Raw genomic sequence first — 25435 nt, 5'->3', positions numbered from 1 at the left:
CATGACTTACCCTTCAACTCTGTTGCATTATTCCCTATGATGAATGTGTTATTAAAAGGCATTAAGAATCACTCTCTGACACTGGAAATTTAGCAGCAACCACTGAAGAACTTACTGTCCTGGACATATTTTTGTTCTATCATTTTAGTTTAATTTTAAAAGCAATTTTCCAGGGGAATAGTTATGACTAGGAGTTTCCATAGATGCAAAAGTTTCAAAATCTAGTCAAACCAATAAGTTACATATTTTCACAGAAGTGGGATTTGTTCATCCAAGTAATTCCGAGAGTAAAACTAATAATCATAGATTGGGGATTAAGAATTTGTTGGGATTTTCATTGTCTATTGCAAACATAGTGCTTGCATTGTTTGTCTAGAGCAAACATTGCACTACTCCTATTTGTGTGAATAAGACATATACTGGACATCTCTGGCAATGAAACAGAGGAAATTCAATATCAAACTCTTTGGAAAATAGTATAAATAGTATACAGTTCATTTATCATTTTTCTTATTTGTGTGATATGGATGCATTACCAAAAATCACAAAAGCTAGGCTCTGCATATTTTCACCTAGAAGGAGCCTGGTTCATTGCAAGGAGAATTTTTCTTGGGGAATTAAGTCAGGCATTGACTCAGTTCTCCAAAATAAATCTGGTTCTTTAAATCCCTGTGAAAATAAAGATACTTTTTTTTAGAAATAAACAGAACTGTATAACATGCAGCATAGTAAGTTGGAATTCTATGGTGAAGTAGAACTTTTTTTCTAGATATCTAGATTTTCTACTGTTTTATGATTTTAACACTTTTCTATTTCAGTAAACAGTTACACTTATACACTTATGAAAACACAAAAACACATTGAATGCTTCACCACAAAACATTGATCACTGAACAGATTATTTCCTTCTCTCTGGTCACTGGCAGTGAAATGAAAGCTGAATGTCAAGGCAAGCCACTGCTTTTACCAGTCTCCTGGTGCTGTAGTGCAGATTCTGAGGTTGCTGGTCCTCAACTACCCTGTTTTTTAGCAATTCCCTCTTTCCTACTTCAGTTGGTATTTTTCTTTTTTTTTTTTTTTTTTTTTCCTTTTTTCCTTTTGGACACTGAATCACTAGTAAAGTACATTGGTGTTTGAGAACTGATGGAGAACTGCTGGATGTCACTTAAAGCTTTTTTCATTGGCCCCAATAAGAAATTGAATACCTATATGTATTGACTCATGAATTATCAAGAATTCCTTAAAAGATCTGGGCAAAATAAATTTCTTTCAGTCGGGCTGCAATCTTTAAAGAGGATGTAGTTTTCTGTCTATGTAAAACGTTCCACATTTTTTCAGCAAAAATGCAGAAATTCACTCATAGGATTTGCCCTGAATGTAGCTAAGAATCTTGCTTTAAGATTACTAATTGCTTTATGACTCAAATCTCAATGTGAAAACACTGCAAAAACAAGTTGTGGTTTGTTTGGTTTGGTTTGGTTTTGGATTTTTTTCTTCTTTCCTCTGGCATTTATACTGTGAGAAATAAACAGCTGGGGTAAGCAGCAGGCTTTTCAATATGTTTTATTTATTTATACACAGAACTTTAAGCATATGTCATATTGATGGCATTTACATCATAATATATGTTGTTCCCTATAGCTGTGCAAATTCATCAAAATTGTCTGAATATCTACTGAATGCTAAGGGAGGAACAGCTTACCAAACTTTTTTTCCATCTGGTTCTTATCCCGCAGGCTCAGCTTTTCTGCATTAAGCACTCAAAGAAGGAAATATGTATTTTAAAATATAATAGTCTGCCTCTGAAATAAAGTGGCTCCTTTTCTCAGTCCAAAGGAAAGAAGAAATAGAATAGGAATTTAGTTTGTTCCAGCCTTGAGAACAAAAATAATAGAAGGGAAGCATCCACAGTGGGAACTAAGAGGATTACACGTAGGTTAAATAAATTACATTAGAAAATGTGTGTTTATATGACAGCTTGTACAAAAAATACACCTTTTCACTTGCACAATTCCACTTAAATTTATATGTATTTGACAGATTTACTGATGCAGAAGTTCTGTTCTTTAGGTTTATGCTAACATTTTAAGACTGTGTCTGTCACTGAATGGTGTCTAAAATGCTAACACTTATGTGCGTCTATAGTCTGAGATATAATATCAGGAAAAATTATCCAGGGGCTTCTCTTGGTATGTAGGACTGGAGTCAGTCCATGCATATTTCACTCATGGGTTCAAGGCCTGTTAGCTGTTCTATCAAGACTATGTGCCTCAGTATGGAAAACTGTCTACCCACCCAAATTAGAATAAGCAAGTACTGATTTCTCTGATCTTTGACGTTGTTACAGTGTCTGATGATATCCACCAAACATTTCTGCTTGATTTGTTGGGTCTAGGTTAAGCTTGATCCATGTCTACCCAGATAAAATAAACTTTAATAAAAATTAAATAAGTTCAAAAAAGTAATTATTTTCCATGTTCAAACCATAATGTATCCAAATCCAGTGTTTTATGGATTTTTGGCTCTAGAAGATTAATGGAGATCTACCTTCTATGTTTTGTTCTGAACAGTGAGTGGAAATTTATGCTTCATTTAGGGGGATGTCTCCAAAGATGGATAAATTAGCTCTAAATGACTAAACAACTGCACTAAATTACTAAAATGTTTTCTTTAAAGTAGTAGACATACTTGCAATATACTTTATATAGCTGTCTTCTATTTGTTGTCTCGCATAAACACCAACAGCAATAAGGGTCCACTTGCCACTACAAACCGTGGGGAGAAAATTTTCAGAAAAATGGAGCAAGTGAGCAGTACTGTAACCATGGCAACAATTGTCTGATGTCTTGCACATGCAGTATGGAATGAGAAGACACATGCCTTTGGACTCAGGGGGATACACTGTCCAAACACCAATGACTCACCTTCTGCTTTTGCCCAGCACTCCCAAAGGAGTGATGGGTACCTTTTGTTGAGAAAAATATGACAAGTCTGAAAAATGACAGGTGAAATGGAAACCTAGATAAGATAGAATCTTGACTTTATTCCCAGTAGATAAAATCTATTTATTTCCTGGCAATGTAAAGATTTTCAAGACTGAAGACAGCAGATACCTTTTTTATTCTGTGTAGCCTGTATCCATGAATCTTCTTAAGATATATTTTCTCGGTATAAGTTAGTTTTTTGACATGCCTATCAGCAAAGATGTAAAGAACTGGTGTTAAAAAAAAATAAATTATTCCCACACTAACTTTTACAAAACATACAAATTCGAAACCATCTTGATTTCTGAATTTATGACACAGTTTCCTTTGCCTCCAGTAGCAATTTCAAGAATATCTACTTTTTACATTATTCATTCACTGGTCATATTAATATGGTTCAAAAAAAAGAAAAACTACAGAAAAAAAAAATTGGTTTGATTACGTGGTTGGCACCTGAAGTTTTCTTCCTTAGGCAATGCTATCTGAAATTCTGTGCTTATCTTGTTAAGCGTTCACAAGCTCAGTGGGAAGGCTGAAAACAAACATGCCATTTCATCCTTGTAAAGGCTGTTAATAAAGTGGAAGAATTTTTTTTATCATTCCAAAATCATTCTTTGTTCTCTACCTCATGTTTATTTCTGCAAATAATACAAACAAAGAACTCTAGTTTCAAAACCATCTAGCAAAGCAGAGAACAAAATGCCAGCAGCCAGAGGAAATATACTGAGTCCTTGAGCTTACTCAAAGTCACTCAGCTATAGTGATGTATCTGACTCGAGTCCATTCAGTGATATGAAAGGGTACAAATAAATTCGGACATAATATGAAAATATGTGTATGCTATAATTCAGTGTCATCATCAGAAAATTATCATGAAATTTACTTCTCTAATGAAAATTGGCTGGTATGCTTCCATTTAGTAAAAACAAGAAGATATTACTGGATCTGGTAAAGCTGCAGAAATGGGAAAATGCTGGCATGTGAATTTTTCTGTTCATAAATGCAAGAAAGCAACCAGTGAGAGAAAAAAATGACATTCATATATTAAATTTTAAATATATCAAAAAAATTGTCAGTGTTCCTGTCTATATTACTCAGCAAAAACATTTTTGCCCTATCCAGTGGTGGAAATGAACCGGAGAAAAATTAACGAATAATAGATAAAAGCTAAAATGAAGAATAAATAAATAAATAGGTCTGAATACAGTTTATATTGTATAACACAGAAAACAATGGTATATTCCCACTCAGAATACTGAGTTTTATTGTGGAACCTAAATATATGTATTCAAATAATAGAAATAAGATGATTGTATCAGAGGCTTGATAAAGACTGCCATATAAAAAGCAAATAAAATGACTTAATAGTTTGATTTGAAACAGGACAGGAAAGAAGCTAAAAAATAGACAATTTTAAGAACATAAATGGAATCTTAATCTCCTAAAATAGTGATAGTAAAACATTTCAGTTAAGTTCATTCTTCAGAATGAACTTAAAAAAAAAAAAGTGTGCTTGTGGCACACACATTTCATGGAACTTTTCTACCACAAAAATTTATTAGACCAACAAAATTTAATAGCATACCTGTACTACTGAAACACATACCATATTAAAATGTCCATATTTATACAATAGTGAGTGAAATCTGAATTCCCTGAATTCCTATGATACACGTTGTGCCTTGCTTCTGATTGTTAGAGAAACAACTTCAACTAAGTATAACTATAGATGCCTATTGTGAATTTTCCTATGCCTTTCCCAGAAGTAAATCCTGCAGACTGTAAAAAGACATATAGCCATGAAAACCAACACTTACTCCAAATAGCAATTACTTTTATATCTTATTTTTATTTTCCTAATTATTTGTCACAGGTAAATTATACCCATTGAAACATAATTTTAATTTAAAAATACACTTTTGTTGACATCCAGATGCTACATAAAATTAGCTAAATCTCACTCTGTTGTGCATTTGGACAGAAAAAGAATCAAGATGAAATCAAAGTCAATCTACTTTGCTTTTCAGAATTAATTTCATTTTACTATTTTTATAACAATTTTACAACAGTTTGAGGCATAAATTAAAGATCTCCCTTCTGATCTAAAAAAAAAAATGCCAGAATCGAAAAACCCCAGACTCAATTGGCATTTTTTAAATTGCCAGAACAATTATCTGACATTTAATGTGGTAAATGTTTTTAGTAGGTATTTGTTGCCATTTTTCACTGCATTTTCAGTCAACCACACTGCAGGGTAACCACCATAGGTGAAATTATCAGAAGTAAGCAAAGAACTTCTCAAGTGCTTTTCTCCATTAGGGCATTTAGGTATCCATGCAACATTTTTTTCTTTCTAGTCCCTAAAGAAAGCCATTGCTTCTCGTGTCTATTGCAATAGATTAGTGAAAAAGATTTGTTTTGGCTAGGAAATCTTTGGGGATTCTACAGGAATGATTCAACAGTAGCCAGAAAGCAATTAAGCTTCTTCAGAGGCATGAAAATTAACTGTAATCATACCTTGATTTAGTTTGTGGAATTTTAACCAGGGACTCCACACAAATCCCAGAGGTAACTCACTGCTTTAATTGTTTAATTATTATTTGTGATATGAAACAGATGCTTTTCTTGGTGACCTCATCTACCTGCATATCACCATGAAACATATGCTAAATGACCACCTTGCAGTTAGGTCATGCGATTAAGAAGACAGCCAGATGGTTGTTTAATCTAAGTGAATATTGTTAGGAGATTTTTTTTCCTAGAAGTACATTTAGTAACACTTACAGTTTTTGCATTTTATGCTATTTCAAAGTCTGACCAGTACCCTATTGGTGTAGACGGATTTTCAGTGCACCAGGAGAGGGTTAATAATAGTTTATCTGTAGTAGATCCTGTCTGATATGAATGGTTTTTTCTTTTTTTTTTTTTTTTTTTATTTTTGCTTCTGAAATGGTGGTGGAAGTGAACAGCCCTAAGTAAAATTAATATATTATTACATTATTTTAGCAGGCTAATTAACAAAGTTCATCTCCTTGAGGCTGTGAGAGTAACAAAATATTCTGCTTTTTCAATGGAAAAGAAGCGTATTACTCACATGAACATTGTAGAGCTATCAGTCCTACTACAGGTTGAAAAAGTTATTACTCAGACTGTATAATGAGGTTTGCCTCAAAATTAGGAAGCTAAAAACTTATTTTCAAGTATTTGTCAAGGTTTTTTTTTTCCTTTTGATTCGGTATGTTTATTTTTTGTTTATTTTTTTTGTATGGAGGCATTTATTTCATATGACTTTCAATCTGTAATTCATTTTTAAATAGTCCTGTATAGATTCAAGTTTTAAGGGCTGTTTCCATTACATAGTTTACTCTTTCTTAACCTGGGACTTGCTGCTTTTGTATTTCTTTCAATGTTGTTCATGGTTACCCAAAATGGCTATTTAAGTTGCTGGCCACATTCCTCTGTTCAGGCAGGTTTTGAGAACTTTCTGTCTCTATCTGGCATTTCCAAACGTGCAGCTCAGAAATTAACAGCAACTCCAGACAACCTGTAACTACTCTGGAAATTACAAATATGAATGTGATTGATGGACTTACCTATTATATAAGTAACATACAATTGCTCTGTACATTTGCAGTTTGATCAGCATTTCCTGAACAAAGCACTGGAGCTGTCATTCTCAAATAGGATCTACAGGCATATGTGTCCAAATGAATCAGAATTTACAGAACATATACTTCATTACCCCCATGCACCTCTATCTGCTGAGCTATTCCAAAATACTTATATTTTAGCACCCTTGTGACTTTACTATGAAAACCATAGGGAAAAACAAATAAAAGAAACATTGAATTTAATATGGTAATGCATTTTTCTCTTTTCAATAAAAGTAGACTAATGAAGTCTTTATAGACTTTTTTTAAATACCAATTCCCCTTTCTGATCTACTAATAAAATAGTTTTGTCCTAATACGTAGGTAGAAGCTTGAACCTGTGAAGCAGAAATTGTCTCATTGTTAATCAGAGCTGTGGTTTAATACGATTTAGGTCAAGGAAATAAACCTTTGCTGCACAGCTTGATTGCTGGTACTGACATCACCACTTTTATTACTTTCACTGCTTTGGAAACCAATTGACATTCAGTTCAGAAATAACTCTGTTTGCTCAGCCAAACTGACTTCAATGCTCTCTCTATGAGCTGACAGCTGGCTTGCAACAGATGATGATGAGTAATCAGCTGATCATGTCTGAAAACAGAACCATGCACCTGGAACCATCTTAAATTCACATTTCTATTGCATTTGGAATAGCTATGGAGGCCTCAAGAATTGATATAATATCGTCATATCTCTTCAATATTAGCTTTTGCAAAATTGGTTTCTTCCAGCTGAATTTGCATAGCTGAGTTTACCTGTGCATATATGTGAAACTTTTCTCCAGTTCTGTAAATTAAGCATTCATACCATCTTTGACATCCACAGATTTTTTTCCCAGAAAATATTTCCTCAGACTGAGGTAAAATTAAGATAATTCAGAGGTTAAAGTAATCAACGATTAATGTATCTATATTCAAATTTAAAAAGCCTCTTGTAGGCTTCAGTCACCAACCCAATCGTTTGCTTTCAGGATTTTTTAATTATCTTTTCCCATGTCATCCATAACTACAAATCTTGGTAATACTGATATAAATGTTTTGCCTTAGCCACAGAAATGGTCATGCTGAATACTTTTTTGTAAGAGTTGTACATATCAAATGGGGAAATTATTAGCTTATTTTGCTTGTTGACATATCAAATGACAAATGGAATAACAAGCTTTTCATTCTGTGAGACTGTTGCTCAGTGTTCATGGTTGTATTGCTGCAGCTTATGTCTAGTCACAGGTTCAGAAAAAGTATCAGCTGAAGATCAGTATGCCCCACTATGTGATACAATAACAAAGATCTTTGGATATGTCTAAATTTAGGAAGGAGAGGCCTACAGAAAAATGAACTATCTGATCTTCAGTTATCCAAGGACATTACGACTGAGAGTATGGTTGACTGACACTACTGATACTCCATTAATTAGAGGGTTTAAACATGGGGTATTATAGTATAAACTACCAGGGTCCTATGTATGATTTCCCTTTGTAAATTAGCAGTAGGTCTGTGCCTTCTGAAAGTGAAGAAGCCTTTCTAGAAATTCTGACTGGAGATTATACCACAGGTAGACTTTATAAGTGATTTTTATCAGGAAGTAAAAAGCTTTATGGAAAGGATTTCTCTGAGAGGAAAGACACATGGCTGCTAGTCAAAGAAATTAATTATTTATATTTTAATTTTTCAGATTAGGTTTTTCATCAGGGTGTTTTAAAGGACTTGGAAAAAAAAAACTACCAAAAAAAGCAAACAAAAAACCACCACAAACAGAAAGCCCAACAACCAAACCAAGTGTTTTATAGCCTCTATATTTGAATCCCAGTTGTTCCCTCCGGTTCCCATTGGTGTTATAATTCATTTAGAGTGATGAGGTTTTATGGCATGCTGATTAAAGAATAAGCAGCCAGGGTCTTTACAGTGGTACTTCCTGACTGTAATCACAAACTGAAATACAAGTTCCTTTAAACATAAGAAAACTTTTTTTGTGGAGTGATTACACAGGTTAACAGGTTTTGTGGAGTGGTCAAACACAGGTTACTCAGTGTGACTGTCAAGTTTCCATTCTTGGAGACATTCAAAAGTCAAAGTGGACGACATCCTGAGCTGGATTAGACAGTCTTCAAAAGTCCCTGCCAACTTTATCACTGTGGCTATTATGGAATGACCTCTGCTTTGAAGGAAATTTCCAGTAATTTGAAGGAAATTCCCAGTAATTTTCCTGGGAAACAAGCAGGTCTGCTCATGAAGACAAGCTTGTAAGGGACTGTAGGATGTCAAGGGCAGAAGACATGAGACAAAGATCAGCATCTCACAGAGGACATGTGAAAGAGGACAAGGGAGAGACTGGCCGATAGCCGGGTCTCAAGGACAAGGGAAAGGAAACTTCATGGAGTATAAATACTGGTACTCTGGGCTTGGTTTGGTTGTTATAAATAAACCTACACATTTAATTTTAATGAAATCATCATAGAGATGCTTTTTTATAGTTGTTCACTTTCTGATTTATATAATCATATATTTAAATTCTAGCTCTTGTGCAACAGCTACATTATGTAGTCTAATCAACTCTTCAGACATGCATATCATCATCCATACATTATAAATACAAAACCACTTTCTTTCTGTTCCTGACCACCTTTTTTATTCCTGTTGTATCCATTATCATTGAATGTCATATACAGAAGCTTTCTCAAAAATATCCCATGAGAGTTTTGCATTTTGAATTTGTGTTTTCTCTTTTTTCAGTCACTTTGAAAAAACAGGATACATTTTGCATGCAAACAAAGCTGGAAAATATCTCAATCAACCTCTATAATCAAGGGTGTGTGGTTGGCTTGTTCAGTGCAATGGCCTTACAGAGATAGCAGATAATATTCACTACTCATTTTTTTAGCATATTCGTGTTCTTTTCTTTGTTTAAAGAGTTGATTAAAATTTAGCCTGTCATCAGCATACACTGCTGTATTTTGAAGAATATCAACTGTTTTGTAATGACAGTGGAGAAGCTTTATTCTCCCTCAAATTTATCTCAATGTTTTTTTAGTCAGCTAATCCCAATTGTGTAAAAACTTCCTTTTTCTACTTAGTGGAGGGTAGATTGAGTTTAAGAGCTGAACAAGGATGGGAAACAAAGTATGCTGTCACAATCTCTAGAATATAGGTAATCACTCTAATCTGATAAAACAGTATGAGTAGGAAAAAAAAAGGTCACCTTTACCATAGATATATTCAGGCAAGAATGTAAATTAGAACTGATGACAAGTCTCAGAAACAGGAATAATGTAAAAAAGGAGAATTATGTCCTTGCTGTGCACAGTACCAGAGAGTGCTCAGCACTGGAGCTACACAGGATGTATTCCAAAGTATGGCATCTCCTTTCTAGAACAAGTACACTTTACTTGTGTTTGTTACTGCTTAGTGAGTAAGAATAGAACAGATTGCGGAATTAAAAATGCATACACATGGAAGAAAAAAGGTGAATGGGGCAGAATATTATATATTTGTTTGAAAACCAATTGCCTCTCACTCTGCTCTCTCAGAGAACCACAGATGTTTCTCCTTGATTTTATGCAGATACTTGGACAATGATATTGCCATAAAAAAAAATGGAGTAGATGGCTCTGTACTTTCCAAAAATCATGGAATTCAAATCACAGTCTTTTGAAGAAGAGGTAGTGTCATAAGATCATTTTGTCTAGCCTCTTTACTCAGCCCTTCTTTTTCTTTCTTAAGAGATAAAAAGAAAATGGGTGAAAGGTGCAAAGAAGATGAAAGAAGTGAAGAAAAGAGGTGCCCTTACAGAAAAGTCACTAATCTCAGCAGGAAGATGGGATGAGCCTGAATCAAGAGCACAGAGATCCTTTTCAGCTGAAGAGGACCACACTTGAGCTTGAGCTTTTCCTGGGTTAAAAAAAAAAAAAAAAAAGAAAAAGAAAAACGAAAAATATGAGGAGAAACTTTAACTGTCTTACATGTGCTAGCCACCAAAGGAGAGCAGAAAGGAGAAAGACAAGGATGTCAAGTGTCTGGGGCTGTCAAGAAACTAAGGATAACAAGTTTTAAGTTAACAGAGGGGCTCACCTTACCTCGGACAACCACCTTTAGTGTTCTACCCAGTATGTATCTACTTAACCCTCACAATAATGGCTCTCTTGCCTGTTTCTGTCAGAACTATGAGTTCAACTTTGAAATATGGATGGCTATTCTTCTGTTTTTCTTCCAAATTCTTGTCTGCAAATCTCTTTCACCTTTAAAACTATCAGTCCTCATCCTACTTCTTGTTTTCTCCAGCACTAAATCTCTCCCCTTACACCTTTAGAATTGCTGAAATAGCATAAAGGAAATCATAGCTTTAATCTTTAATCAGTGCCTAGATATTCTATTTTGAAGTGAATTCTTCAAGACTGAGTTTCTTGTATATGAGCAAATGCATATGGATCCATTAAATTGGAATATGTACAGGAAAATAATTGTATGGATTATAATTTCTATTCCTGTATCTTTTTTGTATAAAATTTTGTGTAGGATTTTTTAATTTTTAACATTGTTCTAGGACTTGGAAGTTAACAAGTGCGGTGCTCCGTTGTTTAATCCCGGTCCCCAGGCAGCTCTGGTGCCTGGAGCGTCACTGCCTCTCTCCGGGAACCAGGTTTACAGCTCGTTCCCGGACATGGCTCCGTTCCACAGTCCAGGCAGGGCTGGCCGTGGTTTCTACCATCACGAGTGTGGGACATTGGCAAAGAGGTGAAGGAATGTTCAATTCACCCACGAGGGAAGCTGAAAGTCTTTAATGGCCACAGAGAGCGGTGGCAGAGAGGTTACGACCTGCCTCCAGTTCCTGCGTGGGCCCCGAGGGCAGAAGCCCTCCTGCCCAATGGGGACAGGCGCCGTGGCGATGACGAGGACCACAGTGACCAACGGGGATGCGACAGGGGCGGACCCCGGGCTCTGGAGAGAACGGGGTTGCGGGATCGGGATGACAGACACCGACGTCTCCGGATGGGATGGGGAGTGGTTACAGGACTGACGGGCTGAAGCTCCAACAGTAAGAGACCCAGAGCGGACTACCGTGGCGGGGGGAGAAACACGGAGGGTGCACGGGGGTACACAGAACTCAGCTAGCTAATAAAAATTAGAACCCCTAATCTACACCCAAACCTGGGATGCCACACAGCCCTGTTTTTTAATACATAAAGAAGAATGGCTGCTTGGTCTTCTTCGCTGCTCGTCTGGTTGTTTCTTCACTTATCTTCTGCTCCTGGTGTTTCTCTCTGCTGCTGCAACGGCTGCCCTTTGCAGATGGAGAGGGCCAGCCACATTGATGCTGGGGGTGGTTTTTCCCTAGGTTTCTGGGGATAGGGGAACTGGGACAACTTTATTACAAACACGTGGACTGGGGACACACACGGACTGGGGTAGCTGGAAGAGTTTTTTCTGATGCTTTGGGGCAAAAACATTTTTGAAAGAGATGCAGCATTTTTTTCTCTTTACATCGCCTGCAGTTTGATGCCACTCCCCGATTGGTGGGGTCATCTGCTGCACCCACAGGCACGCTGATGTTGCAATTCACCACCTGCACGACTTGATAAATCACAGCCCCCCTTGAGGTGTTGTGACCTGCCTTATTTTTATCCTCACACGAGGCACATGCGCGTTTGGGTTGCAGTTTTTTTTTGAATGTGGGGTCTCCCTCCCCCCTCCTCCCTCTACCTGGGGGTGCTCTCCCCAAAAATGGACATTGGATTACAAAATGTCCCTTCCAATCACAGTGGAAACATTGGAGTTTTGATGGAGGTTGCTTCAGAGCAACGTTCTCTGGAGGCACAGCATTCATGGCAACCATGTGGTTTCTGGGCTTTTCAGGGATCTTGTGTGTCAGCACGAGCTGTGTGTCAGCATTCATAGATGTTGTTTCTGGGACAAACTTGTCCTGGACCTCTGATCCCTCTACATGCCTCTCAATTGTCCCTTTGACCAGATCCGTGGAATCTGCAAAATGCTCAGAAACCAGCTCCTGCCCCCACCATCCCTGCTTCACTCCCTCCCGGCTCTCCAGGAACCATGGGAATGAAGAAATGGGGGCTCTTGCTCCCCTCTCCTTTCTCTTCCCTCCCTCCCGAGTCTCCGGGAACCATGGGAACTTGGAGGTAGGGGTTGCCATCCCCCCCACTTCCCCCCGCCTGGATCTCCGGGGCCCATGGGAAGATGAAGGCAGGGGTCCTTTTCATGGACCCCTTCCCTTTTCATGGGAAGATGAAAAGGATTCAAAGGAACAGAGCAGCGTGGGGTAGTGCCAGAACTGGGATTTCTAACTAGGAAAAAGGGATTGGAGAAGGGGTTTGGGTTCAGTTCCTTAATGAAGTGGCCAATTTCGCTAAGATGGGAGTGCCAGGGGGGCTCAGGGGACCCAGGACCATGGTCCACATCTGTGGAGCTGCCCTGCGCCTTAGAGCAGCTGAGTACTCCCCCCTGCCTACCCGGGTTAGGGGAAAAAGGGTTAGGAGAAGAAGGTAGGGAAACGGGTTCAGGGGGAACAACAGTTTTGCCCAATGGCTCCTTCCACCCTCTGCTCGCTTCCCATGCAGACCATGCTTCTACAACCTCCGAAATCAGCAAATGGAGGGTGATAAAGCAACATTTAATGGAGGGATCCCTACATTCAATTCCCTCCGCCAATTTTGCCTCCACATGCTCCCAGAACTCCTTTTTGCGAGCCTCTTCCGCGGTTACGCGTGGGAAGGAAAAGCACAGCTATTGTACAAACTGTTTAATATAACTTTTGGGATAGGGGCCCTTCACCGAGAGGATAGCCTTAACTAGGGAATATAGTTCCTTCTGTTAGGTAGTTAGCATGGTCCCCATGCTACTTCTACCCACCCAACCTCACCCTTAGTGCAGAAAATGCGAAAAAAAAAAAACAAGAAATGCAGAAGACTCCAGCGGCCGTTGCCAATGCTGCGCACTGCGTGTCCCAACCCCCCGGGAACGCGTCAAAATCCCACCCATGTGAAGGGGAGTATTAGCTAGGCACCGACCCCTAATACTTACCAAACCGGAATCTCTGCAAACAAAAGCTGCCACCAAGGTCCTTGGTCCCAGGAAGTTTCTCTTCTTCTGCTCTTCATGGCCGTGAAGAGTTCACTTCCCCTCCCATGCGGGGAAAGCACAGCATGCTTCCCTGTGGGTGGCGGAGAGTTCACTGACTTACTCTGGGGAGGCTCTGTTCCCATTTTCAGTCTGGCACAAAGCACTGTCCTGGCGTGGACGGTGGCTCGGCAGCGCAGCTCGGCAGTGCGGCCTCGCGCCGCCAGTGGCGGCTCTCCGCATGGCTCCCAGTGCTTCACGGTGATTCTCCGCCTGCTCCGGCAGCTCCGCTGGCCCTGGCCCCACTGTTGGGCACCAAATGCAGCGTTCCGTTGTTTCCTTCCGGTCCCCGGGCAGCTGTGGTGCCTGGAGCGGCATTGCCTCTCTCCGGGACCCGGGTTCACAGCTCGTTCCTGGACATGGCTCTGTTCCACGGTCTGGGTGGGGCTGGCCGCAGTTTCTACCACCGCGAGCGAGGGACGTTGGCAAAGAGGTGAAGGAATGTCCAATTCACCCACAAGGGAGGCTGAAAGTCTTTAATGGTCACAGAAAGCGGTGGCAGAGAGGTTGCGACCCTCCTCCAGCACCCACGTGGGGGAAAATGGCCCTGAGTTTTGGGAGGCATGGGATTCTATTGGGGGCGGGGCGAGGAGAGCAGAAGCCCTCCTGCCCAATGGGGACAGGTGCTGTGGCGATGATGAGGACCACAGTGACCAACGGGGACACGACAGGGGCGGACCCCAGGCTCTGGGGTGAACGGGGTTGCGGGATCGGGATGACAGACACGGAAGTCTCTGGACGGGATGGGGAGTGGCTGAAGCTCCAACAGTAAGAGACCCAGAGTGGATGACCACAGTGGGGGAGAAACACGGGCGATGCGTGGGGGTACACAGAACTCGGCTAGCTAACATAGATTAGAACCCCTAATCTACACCCAAACCCAGGATGCCACAAGCAAGCATTAGACCCTCTCAGTGTCTGTAAAGTTTAACTGCTTATTATAAGTGCTGTAAACTAAATACTTAGAAAAATACATTTTTAATTGTACAACACTGTTTAGCTTGTCAACAGGTAATCCAAATTCAGGTTTTTAATGGAATCTAAGAAAACTTTTTCTCTGTTTGGCACATTTTGTCAGACGATATGTGTTTTTAATGCAAGATCCACAAGGAGAGCACAACTATTTACAGTATGCAAATGATATGTAAATATGCCCTTGTTTTCTGACAGAATCATTGATGCTCAAGGATATCCTGCCTTCCCCAAATGAGATGCAAAGAATGAAAAATTCTCTCAAGTTCAGCAACTGCCAAACTCTGCATCTAGTATAGCAGTCTCTAGCTTTCCTGGCCCTGCAAGCTGCATACCAAAACCCCTGCATGTCTGAAAAGCACAAGACATTTATTCTGTAACTAAGAAGGGCAGATAGATCCTTGTGAATGGTTCAAAGGTAGAAGAGAACAAAATACAGAGGAGACCTCCCTAGGAGATCTCACTATTCTATTACCTCAGGGAGGATGGACTCACACCTTGATCATTGAATGACCTTTTGATTTCAGCTTCAAAAGAGTTTCGTGTCTCTACATAGTCAGGGATTTCAATCAGGCAGAAGCCCAGGTGCTGCATGCTATACACCCCTGCCATGGCAGCCTCACTTGAACTTACATACCACTCTTGATCCTTCTCCAGAGGTAAGACTTAAATGAAAGAGCTAATTACATGGCCAGCTAGACAGCAGATGTCATATTTTTAAAAAATATCATTTAAAAAAGAAAAAAATACCATAATTTTAATGGTAAGGTTTGCTTATCACAGGTTTTGTCTTTCAAACTGCAATTACACAGGCAAAAGGTAAATAGCAATATAACTATAAGCAAAAAGATATAATTTAGAACAAACACTAGTGACATCAAATTTTCAATGTCCGTAAGGAAGTCTAGAAGAAAGGTGAATGGGAATAGTTGTGACTTTTCCATATTTATAAAGCAGCAATGTATAGAGTACATGAAGTGTCCATAACATGTTGATTTTCTTTCTGACTTATAATTAAGAATGCAAGAAATATGAATTTATAAGTTAGGGACCAGATCCTGTGCTTATATAGCATTGCTAAAGTCAATAGAAATCAGCTCATTAACCTCCCCAGGGGTTCTTGTGCTAAATATTATATGAGCTGCTTTACATGTTCATCTTCTATGTCTCACATACTTCATACAAAGGAAATGTAGGCAGTTTCTTTTCCAGATTGTATTCAGTATTTTATGTGCTGAACAGAGACACTCAGTTCCTTCACTTGTCCTCAATCTTTTTTCTTTAATATAGCACCATTTGAAATAGGAGGTAATATGGGGAGTGTCTATATCTTAAAAAGCTGCTTCTCTTTCCAGCAGCCACATATTACTTTAAATTATATAGGCAATATTTTATACATTATTTCCAAAACTCTGTTTCAACTGTAAGACAAAATGCAACTATTTTGCTGACATAAATGAAGGTGCAGTAATTTTTAGCTACTTATTTTCACAATGAATAAAGATATTTACTCATTTATCTTACCCAGTTATTAGTCTGCATTCTATTCAATTTCCACCTAGAAACTACATGGAAGTTGTGTCTCAAATATGCATGTGATTTTACTGTTGTGTTCCAAAAAGTGCTGCACATTGAACAATGCCCTGATTACTCCAGCCACTTACTATGCTAAATGTACACTTGTCTTGGGTCAACCGTGCACTAGAACTGCCTGCAGCTTGCATAGTATTGCATATCCACAACACATTTCTGTACAACAGGTTCAGTTGAACCACGTACATACGCAAATTCTGTGGTTATTCATCTCAGCTGCACACCAGATTTTGGGAAAAAATGGATGGATACAGACAAACAACCTACCCAACTACTACCACCCTTCTAGTTGAAGAAACACTGGAGACATATTCTCTAGGTTGTTCCATCTAATTCTTTCTCCTCATATCCCCAATATACTTAAGAAAGCAGATTCAATTCAATTTAATCTCCGCTTACACGCAATTTCTTAGCCCCTTCATATATTTTCTTTTCCTGCAAACTTCATATACTGGTGCTTTGCTCCTCAGTGGAATTCACAGAATCACAGAATGGATTAGGGTTTGAAGGGATGGCAGTGGTTAATTCCAACCTCTATGCTCAAGCAGGGTCATCCTAGAGGGCATCACACAGGATTGTGTTGAGATGGTTTTTGAATATCTCCAGTGAGGGAGACTCCACAGCCTCCCTGGACAATCTCTTCAGTGTTTGGTCACCCACACAGTAAAGAAGTTCCTCCTCCCATTCAGGTGGAACTTCCTGTGCATCAGTCTCTGCACATTGCTTCTTGTTCTGTTGCCTAGCACCTCAGACCAGAGCCTGGATCCATGCTTTAGACAGCGTCCCTTCAGATACTGATAGACATTTATGATATCCCTTCTTAGTCCTCTCTTCTAGAGACTGAACAGGTCCCTCTTTCAGCCTTTTCTTATAAGAGACATGCTCTACACCCCTAATCATCTTTGTCACCCTCCTCTGGACCTGCTCCAGCAGCTTCCCCTCTTGTAGTGAGGAACCCTGAACTGGACATACTGGTGCTGAGTAGAGGGGCAGGATCACCTCCCTCAACCTGCTGGCAATGCTCTTCCTAATGTACCCCATGTTAATATTGACCTTCTCAGCAATGGGGGCACTGCTGGCTCATGGACAGCTTGTTGTCCACCAGCACACCCAGGTCCTTCTCTACAGAGCTGCTTTCCAGCAGTTTGGACCTCAGCTTGTCCTGGCCCATGGGGTTATTCTTCCGCAGGTGCAGGACCCTGCATTTGCCCTCGTTGCATTTCAGAAAGTTGCACTCTGCCTATTTACATCTCTCCAACCTGTTGAGGTCCATCTGAGGGGCTGCACAGCGCTCTGGGGTATTGGCCACTCCTCCCAGCTTTGTGCCATCAGTGAACTTGCTGAGGAGGTACCTGCCCCTTCATCCAAGTCATTGATGAGTATGTTAAACAATACTGAGCCCAGTATTGAACCTTGGGACATACCACCAGTGACAGGCCTCCAACAAAATCCTGTGACAGTGATTACAGCCCTCTGGGATTTGCTGTTCAGACAGTTCTCAATATACTTCCTGTCCACTCATCCAATTCACACTTCTTGAGTTTGCCTGTGAGAATTTTCTGACAGACAATGTCAAAAGCCTTGCTGAAGTTGAGGGAGAAAATATCTACTGCTCTCCCCTCATACATCCACGTAGTCATCTTGTTGTAGGAATCAATCAGGTAGGTCAAGCATAATTTACTGTTAGTGAATCCATGCTGACTGCTTCTTATCTGCTTCTTGTCATCCAAGCGGATGGCATCCAGAATGAGGAACTCAATCACTTTTTCAGGGTGACTCACTGGTAGTTCCCTCCTTGTCTTTTTCTGAAGACGGTCATGACATTTGCCTTCTAGTCCTCAGGCAACTCTCCTGATCATCAAAACCATTCAAAGCTCATCAGTAACAAAATCATCTCTATATTACTAACTCAGTGTGCAGCACAAATTCAAAACACAGCGCTGTACTAGTCACTGTGAAGAAAATTAACGCTACTCAAGCCAATACCAGCACAGAGCTTTTAGAACCCTTTTGGGACCAGGCACTGTAATCTGCCCCTTCTGCAAGGTGAAATCTCCATCAACCAGCTGGCTTTTGTGGAACTTTCAAAGAGACAATTCCTTACCACCCTGCCACTGGAATGTTGTAATTGTCCATTGTGTTTTAGAGGAGTTTACAGCCAGGATTAATTTACTTTCCATTAAATCTGCTTCTATAACCCCTTAAAAAGAAATGAACAAAAAAAATCTCAGTGCTTAATGAAAAAGATGAAGTATGAGCTTTGTCATAGAACTCTAAGTCTTTCAAATTTTATATTTTATATTTTATGTCTAGGAAGAAAATGTATAAATTTCCTTTTTATACCACATTCCCATTTTCATATAAATTTACATAGCATGCAGTAAATCAGGTCAAAGATAAACTGTTAATATACTTTGCTTGCAAAGGGCAGACCATTAACAGAAAGTTTACTTTAGGCCTTTAAAATTCTTCTGCTATCTTCTGCTCTCTCTGGCTCTGTGACCTCAGGGGATCTAATCCCTTAAAATACTGCTCATCTTCAATTAGCAAAGAGAACATATGTATGTTCTTCACTGAAATCCCCAGGTATCATGCAATGCATTTCACTTCAGATTTTACAGTTAATTAAAGCCTCATACACATTTTCTGATTCTCCAGCTGACACTGGAGGGTTTTAAAGCTTAAACCATTTTAGCTATTACTCTGCTAAAAAGTTTACTAATAAAAGCATAAATGTTCATGTGCCTTTCTTGCTGACTAACACACTATAATTGGAAGTTTATAAACACTGACCTCTAAATCCACTTTCCACTGATCCTAAAAAGGATGAGTAGATACTGAGGTTGCTGGAAGCACCAGATTTTGAACTGCCTGCATAAAAATAATCCCCCACAAAGACCAGAATTCTTTGAGAAAACATATCTTGAAAATTGTCAAATAAACATTGAGAAGCGGTCACAAAACATTTCCAGGTTATAACTGTGAAAACCAGTAGGGAACAAGATCTTGTAGATCTTGTAGACAGATGTGACTTGCTGATATGAGAATAAATACCATGTTTTTTGAAGGAAATAAAGTACATTGTTTTCTCTCCAATCTCTTTCAACAGTCCCTAAATTTACAATATGTTTTCAAATCCTTCCTTTTTATTTAGTGTCCTGCGTGAGGAATATGTATATAATAGTTGCCTGACGGATGATTTGTTCCCATAAGATGAAGATGCAGTATTAATTTTTTTTTGTTTTAGTAAAAAATTTCCTAATCTTATTTCTGTTCAGAATAGCAATTCTTTTAAACTCAGTGCTTCTTCCTCCTTTTTTTTTTTTTTTATTTCCTCAGCTAATATTGATATTTCTTTTACCAGGTTGTTCCAATCACCTGTTTAATCTGTCATCCTCTTTCCCTCTTCTGGTTACTGCTTCTCTTTTCTCCACTTTTCTTCCACCTTCAATATCCTATTTTTATCTTTTTAACATTCATGCACTCCTCCTTAACTTTCACTGGGCTGAAGGCCCTTGATCATGGCATAATCTCATGCTTGAAGAAGTTATTATCTGAAGATTGACTATAAAAATGTCACTGCACTGTTATTCTCCCATGCATCTCAATAAGGGGTTGAACTTATCGGATCAACAGGGCTTTTGTTACAAATGAAAATATTTTTATTCCTTATGTTTAAAAATATCACAGTAGGCCAAGTCATTGCAGATTCCAGTGTTTCTGAAATTAATTCTTTTATTTTATCTTATAGTGATTGAAGTTCTTAACACATAAAGTTTTCCAGGCACATTTAGTGACTGAAGAACTTAATGAAGACTTAAATCTTCATTCTGTTTCTGATATTGTTACATTACACTCTTGATTCTTGCATAAGAAACTGCTTTGAGGTCAAAGAACATACGAAAATATAACTAAAAGCACAATTAGGGCCCATTTTTCTTCTCACCTGGGTGGCCCCGGGGCCAATGAGGAATTTTTTGTGGTTTTAAAATTAAAACGCATTTGCGGAAACCATTAGAAAATAAACCCAAACATTCTGTGTTCATGGGTATTTTGCTCATATCTGTTGAGGTAGCAACCCACAAGTTTTCTGCAAAGACCATAGGGAGACAAGTCAACATCTGTCAGTATTGGTTACAAAACTGCAAAATAGATTTGCATTCCTACATGTCCCACAAGATCCAGGGGCATATAAAGCTAGACCTAGCTTAATGTTCAGCCTCTCTTGAAGTTTAGAAAGCTTATGACAAAAGAATGAAAAGGATTTTTTTACATTTGAAGTATTTCTATTTGTGAAAGTGCCGATAATAATATATTAACAATTGTATTGATACAGAAGCAGGATGGTAATCTACCTTTTCCAGACATTAACCTTCTTTCTGCGGTAAAAGGCATATAAAAGGATGTATGCTTCAGAAACAATTCCTTTTTTGTCAACAGCATATACTTGACTGCCTTGGGAATGTTGTTATTTTCTTCTCAAGTAAACCTGCTGTCTGAAAAATACTTTAACTTACTGGGTATTCTTTAGTGAACATTTTCTGGGTATTCATTATTTTTGCCCAATTTCTGTGAGTCTAATTTAAAATAGTTTATGATTATTATTTTAATTTCATCTCTGTCCCTTATTAATTCTCTTTCAGAAGAGAACTGCATGCATTTCTTTGATATAGAAAGGGAATCTGAAAAAGCTAAGAAACATTCATGGCTAGAAATGTTGGATGATATAAATCGGCATATACCTACTAATTCCACTAGGTCTATGCACATTTAACTTGACCTGTTTCTACATTTGCAATAACATGATCTCATTTAATATTTTAGATCATTTCTCATTACTTGTGGTGGATTTGCATTTCTATGGGTCTGTTTACTATGTCTGTGAATGTATTTGGAGTTGAGAGAAAAAAATTGCATTATTCTATAAATTTGAAACTATTTTTAAAAAGCAACTCCTGCACAGGAAAAAATGACAATACCCTGTAATTTCCTCTTTTGTGAAAGCTTATAGCTCTTTTATGTTATCACATAAGTGAAATTATTTGGCCCACTGCTAGTCATGGAAATCAAAGAAACAACTCTTTAATTGTATGATTGCTTCCTGTCAGAATAGCAACCCACTGTAACTTGACAAAGTGAAGTAGAAATGTAGGTGAACTATAAATACTCACCCTAAACAAAATAACAAGTTTGTAACACAGGTGTTTCTACAAGATCAGGCGAAAAAAGTTTAAAACCATAAAACCTTAGATTTCCTGATAATATTATTCAGTAATATAATTTCTTACAACTCCTCTGCCACAGATTAAGAATGCTGAACACATTTATTACAGATTCTCAGTCAACTGGCAATAGGGAAGGAAGACAAAGAAAGGATGTACTGTATTTTACATGAAAAAAATGAGCATTTTTCTCTTCACTCAGCTATAAAATTATTGTTGAGTAAAGGGAAACTGCAGAAAAAATATGCTCCTTCTTTATCAGTCCATGTCAGGACTTCACCCATATAGAGAACTGGAGAATTTGCTATACAAGTTTTCCTATTAGTCATCTTTGATTTTTCCAGATTCTGGAGAAAATATAAGATTTTTTTTTAAGAATAATTCAGAATTTTATGCTTTGGAATTTCTTTAATGGAATGTAAATTGATAAAAATCTCTTTAACTTGGTGATAATACCAGATAACGGGCTAGATTTTAAATGCTGCAAATAGTTTTGGGGTCTTGTTTTTTTGAGTAATATACATAAAATTTTCCTCTCTCAGCAGTTTTTAAAAATTAACATATTCATTTTAGCACTTTAGTCTCTTTTTTAATTGAGTGAGAAAACAGTAATCACATTAGTGGAATTAAGAAAAAATGACATGGGTAAATAATAAATTACGAAGAAAAGCTTAATATCATTACAGAATTATAAGACTTGCAATATCTCAGGGTTAACAGAGAAACACATTCAAATCATTAAATTAAGCTTTATTAGAGTAAAATAAAATAAGGAAGTATTGTGCATAAATTCTTCATAATTTATAAAAAAGTTGTTTTAAGATATCTTTTAAAATTAGTAGTTTTGTCAAGACAAACTTGCCTATGCTTTTAAGATACACAGGGGAGTACTTATGATTTGAGCTTGGATTAATCTGTATCAAATACATTTGTGAAAGATTACCTTAACAGCTCAGTAATTCTCTAAATGACTGATACATTCAGCAATGTACATGGACTACAAGAGATATTTTGTTAAGGGGGAGTATGTGACTGCTACCATGAGCATCAGAGAAATGTGAAGACAAGCTATGCTCTAAAAGAAGCAGGTTGTTTCTCTAGTTTGTAAATGCATGTATACATTTTGGAAGGGGTGTTGCTTGTTGTTGTCATCATCTTCATCTATTCCCCCATGCATTAACCTCACATCAAAACAAAGTCATACCTCGGGTGCAAGAGAGGGAAAAGGTGCTTGGAAAGCAGTAGTTGTATATGTCAGAATTTTGTCAGGGGCAGACAGCCATCTAAGAAAACTCAGGTCTACTGTGTCCTTCCGATTTCTTCTTTGCTTCTTCATTTGTGTCTCCTTGCCTCTTTTTTGTGTTTGTGTTTAAGAATAAAACAGCATTGTGACTTTCATAAATCTGGGGTTTCTGGGTTTTTTTTGTTTTTTAAATCTAGGGTTACCTATAGATGTGTGCTTCTGGGTTTTCACCTCCACGGCCTCTGGCTGCAGGAACGCTCGGCTAGAGCTTCCCTTGCAGAGACCCCGTTTGCCACATGGATGGGCGCTCCAGGGCAATTGCATTTGCTTCCCTGCTAGTGCTGAGCGCTCCGGCGTGGATTCACAGCTTTGGTAGCTTCAGCTGAGAGGAAATAAAGGGACGAGAGAGGCGCACCTTGCTGGCAAGGCTGAGAATTTTTATTTCTTGTGTGGCCACAGCGGTGGTCAGAATGGCGTTCCCAGCGTAAATGCAGGGCAAAATGGCGACGGGACAAAGAAAGCATCGAGTTATACAGGGGCTGGGCGGACAAGGGTGGAGAACCCCCTCGCCCAATAGGGACAGACAACAGGGGAGTGACACAGAACATAACTACCTATGGGAACTTAACAGAGGTGGGTACAGTGTTCTGGGATAAATGGGAATGAAGAGGTGGGGTGATTGACACAGAACTTTCTGTGAGGAAGAAGGGAGTGGTTTCAAGATTGACAAGTAAGAGCTCCTGTGGTACACAGCTTGGAGCAAACCATTGTGAGGGGGAAATATCGGTACAGAGAACCAACCTAAGTAGCATTTATTAAAATCCCTAACTAAACCAACCCAAACTACAACAGTGTGCTATATGAATTTTAAGATTACCTTTAGAATACAGCTCACAGAAGAGCAAGGCAGAGGCAAATTCAGTTAGTAGTATATAATAGCCCACATACTGTATGACTTATAGCAAATCCCTAATTAACAATAGGCTTGAATATATGGTTCTTCATAAAGAAATATTTTTTGCTGCTGACTTCCTTTTAATTTTTATTTGTAGGCCCTGCTTTATTCTTCCCTCTGGAGACAGATTTTTGTACTTTTTATAAAGGATTACGAATATTTCCATCTGCATCTGATTAAGCATTTTAAATATTTTCATTTTGTGGGATTATATTGTTTAACCACTTATCACAGCACTTTGAAGAAATCATAATGTGAGCAGAATGAAGTTGAAGGCTTTTTCAGATCATCTCCCATTATATTTTCTCTTAATCAGTTATTTAATGTAGAGAATAAGATTTTATTTCATAGTGACACAGATTTGACAATATTGACTAAAACATACATAAATTTCCATAGAAGTTCAATGCAATGTTCAATGCAAGTTCAACAAGAACTTGTGTATGTGACAGGTAAAAACATGTGATCAAGTTTCCTTTCCAGTGGTAAACCAAGCATGCTGTCATGCTCCCTTTGCAGTTCTATTCCTTGGAGGACATAGCATAATAGCTGAACTTAAAGACACCAGTCAGTTTAGATCCTAAACATTAGTTACAGTGACTAAACAGAGATTTTTTTAAAAAATCTGATGTTTTCTTCATGTAAATGTGCCAGATGTTGAGTCATTTAATGTAGGATGTATATTTATTATTTATTTAGATAATTTGTCTGTCATTACATTCCCTTATGCCACACTAGTTTGGAGGTAATAAATAAGAGTGAACATAGTTTTTCTGAGAAAAGCAGCTTCATACCATCTTTGTTTAAATATTTTATGAAAACACAGTCAAGTCAAGGGGAGGGCTTTCTTTATCCTAAGATATACAAATGGTTAATAAATAACAGATCTATACAGATAGCACAATTGGATGAAGATATCTGCTTTTTTCTGAGATATTCTTGATGGCATTTCAGATTGAAGGATTGATTGAGTGTTTTCATATCTCAGAGTAAAGATCACTGAAAAAGCAAAGAGAAACACAGGATTCTCTGTCACTGAGAAAGAAATCTCAGCCACACAGGGTACTGGGAGACTGCAGGGGCAAGAACAAAGTGCTGTGTTTCTCTAATCTGTGTCAGAAGATTTATCAATTGTTTAAAGAAAATGGTCATAGACTAGATAACATTTGGAAAATAATAAGATTGTCAGGAAAACAACATGAAAAAGTGAGAGATGATTGCTAAAAGAAATGACTTGTATTAGAACCAAGTTATCTAAAATATTATGATCTCAATGAGATTATAAATTGTTTATTAAATCAATTTTATGTGATAAACTATAAAAACTACTTTATAGTCTTTTTTTTTCATACACTATTTCCATGGGATTATGTTCCATAATGGGGGATGGGAAAGGAAAACAAACACCATTCCTTTTGGTTTGACCAGACCTCTTATTAAATGGAAAATTCAGGATTGGTCTTTGCTAATCCATCTATGGTAATTACTCAACAAAAAATTATAACAATGAGATTTCTAGCAAGGAAAAGAAAAAAGAAAGGCTTAAATGACATGGCATGTTTATGAGAAGACTGACCTAATATTCTAATAAGCACTACAGCCTGAAGATAAAGATGAAAAAAAGACATTTTAAAGATGAGCTCAGCTTTGGGAAAAAAAAAAAGGAAAAAAAGGCAAAAAAAAAAG

The 25435-nt window shown here is 38.1% G+C and overlaps 1 long non-coding RNA gene across 1 annotated transcript; it reads left to right on the top strand.

Moving 5' to 3' along the window:
• The first annotated feature begins 2774 nt into the window (after positions 1-2774).
• On the top strand, positions 2775-15434 carry LOC137480461 (uncharacterized). The gene is made up of 2 exons (XR_011002931.1): positions 2775-3005; positions 14935-15434. It is a non-coding gene; the product is annotated as an uncharacterized lncRNA (long non-coding RNA).
• Positions 15435-25435: the final 10001 nt, after the last annotated feature.

Source organism: Anomalospiza imberbis, chromosome 1, assembly GCF_031753505.1.
Source record: "Anomalospiza imberbis isolate Cuckoo-Finch-1a 21T00152 chromosome 1, ASM3175350v1, whole genome shotgun sequence".
NCBI lineage: Eukaryota > Metazoa > Chordata > Aves > Passeriformes > Viduidae > Anomalospiza > Anomalospiza imberbis.
This window is presented reverse-complemented; position numbering and strand designations above follow the sequence as displayed.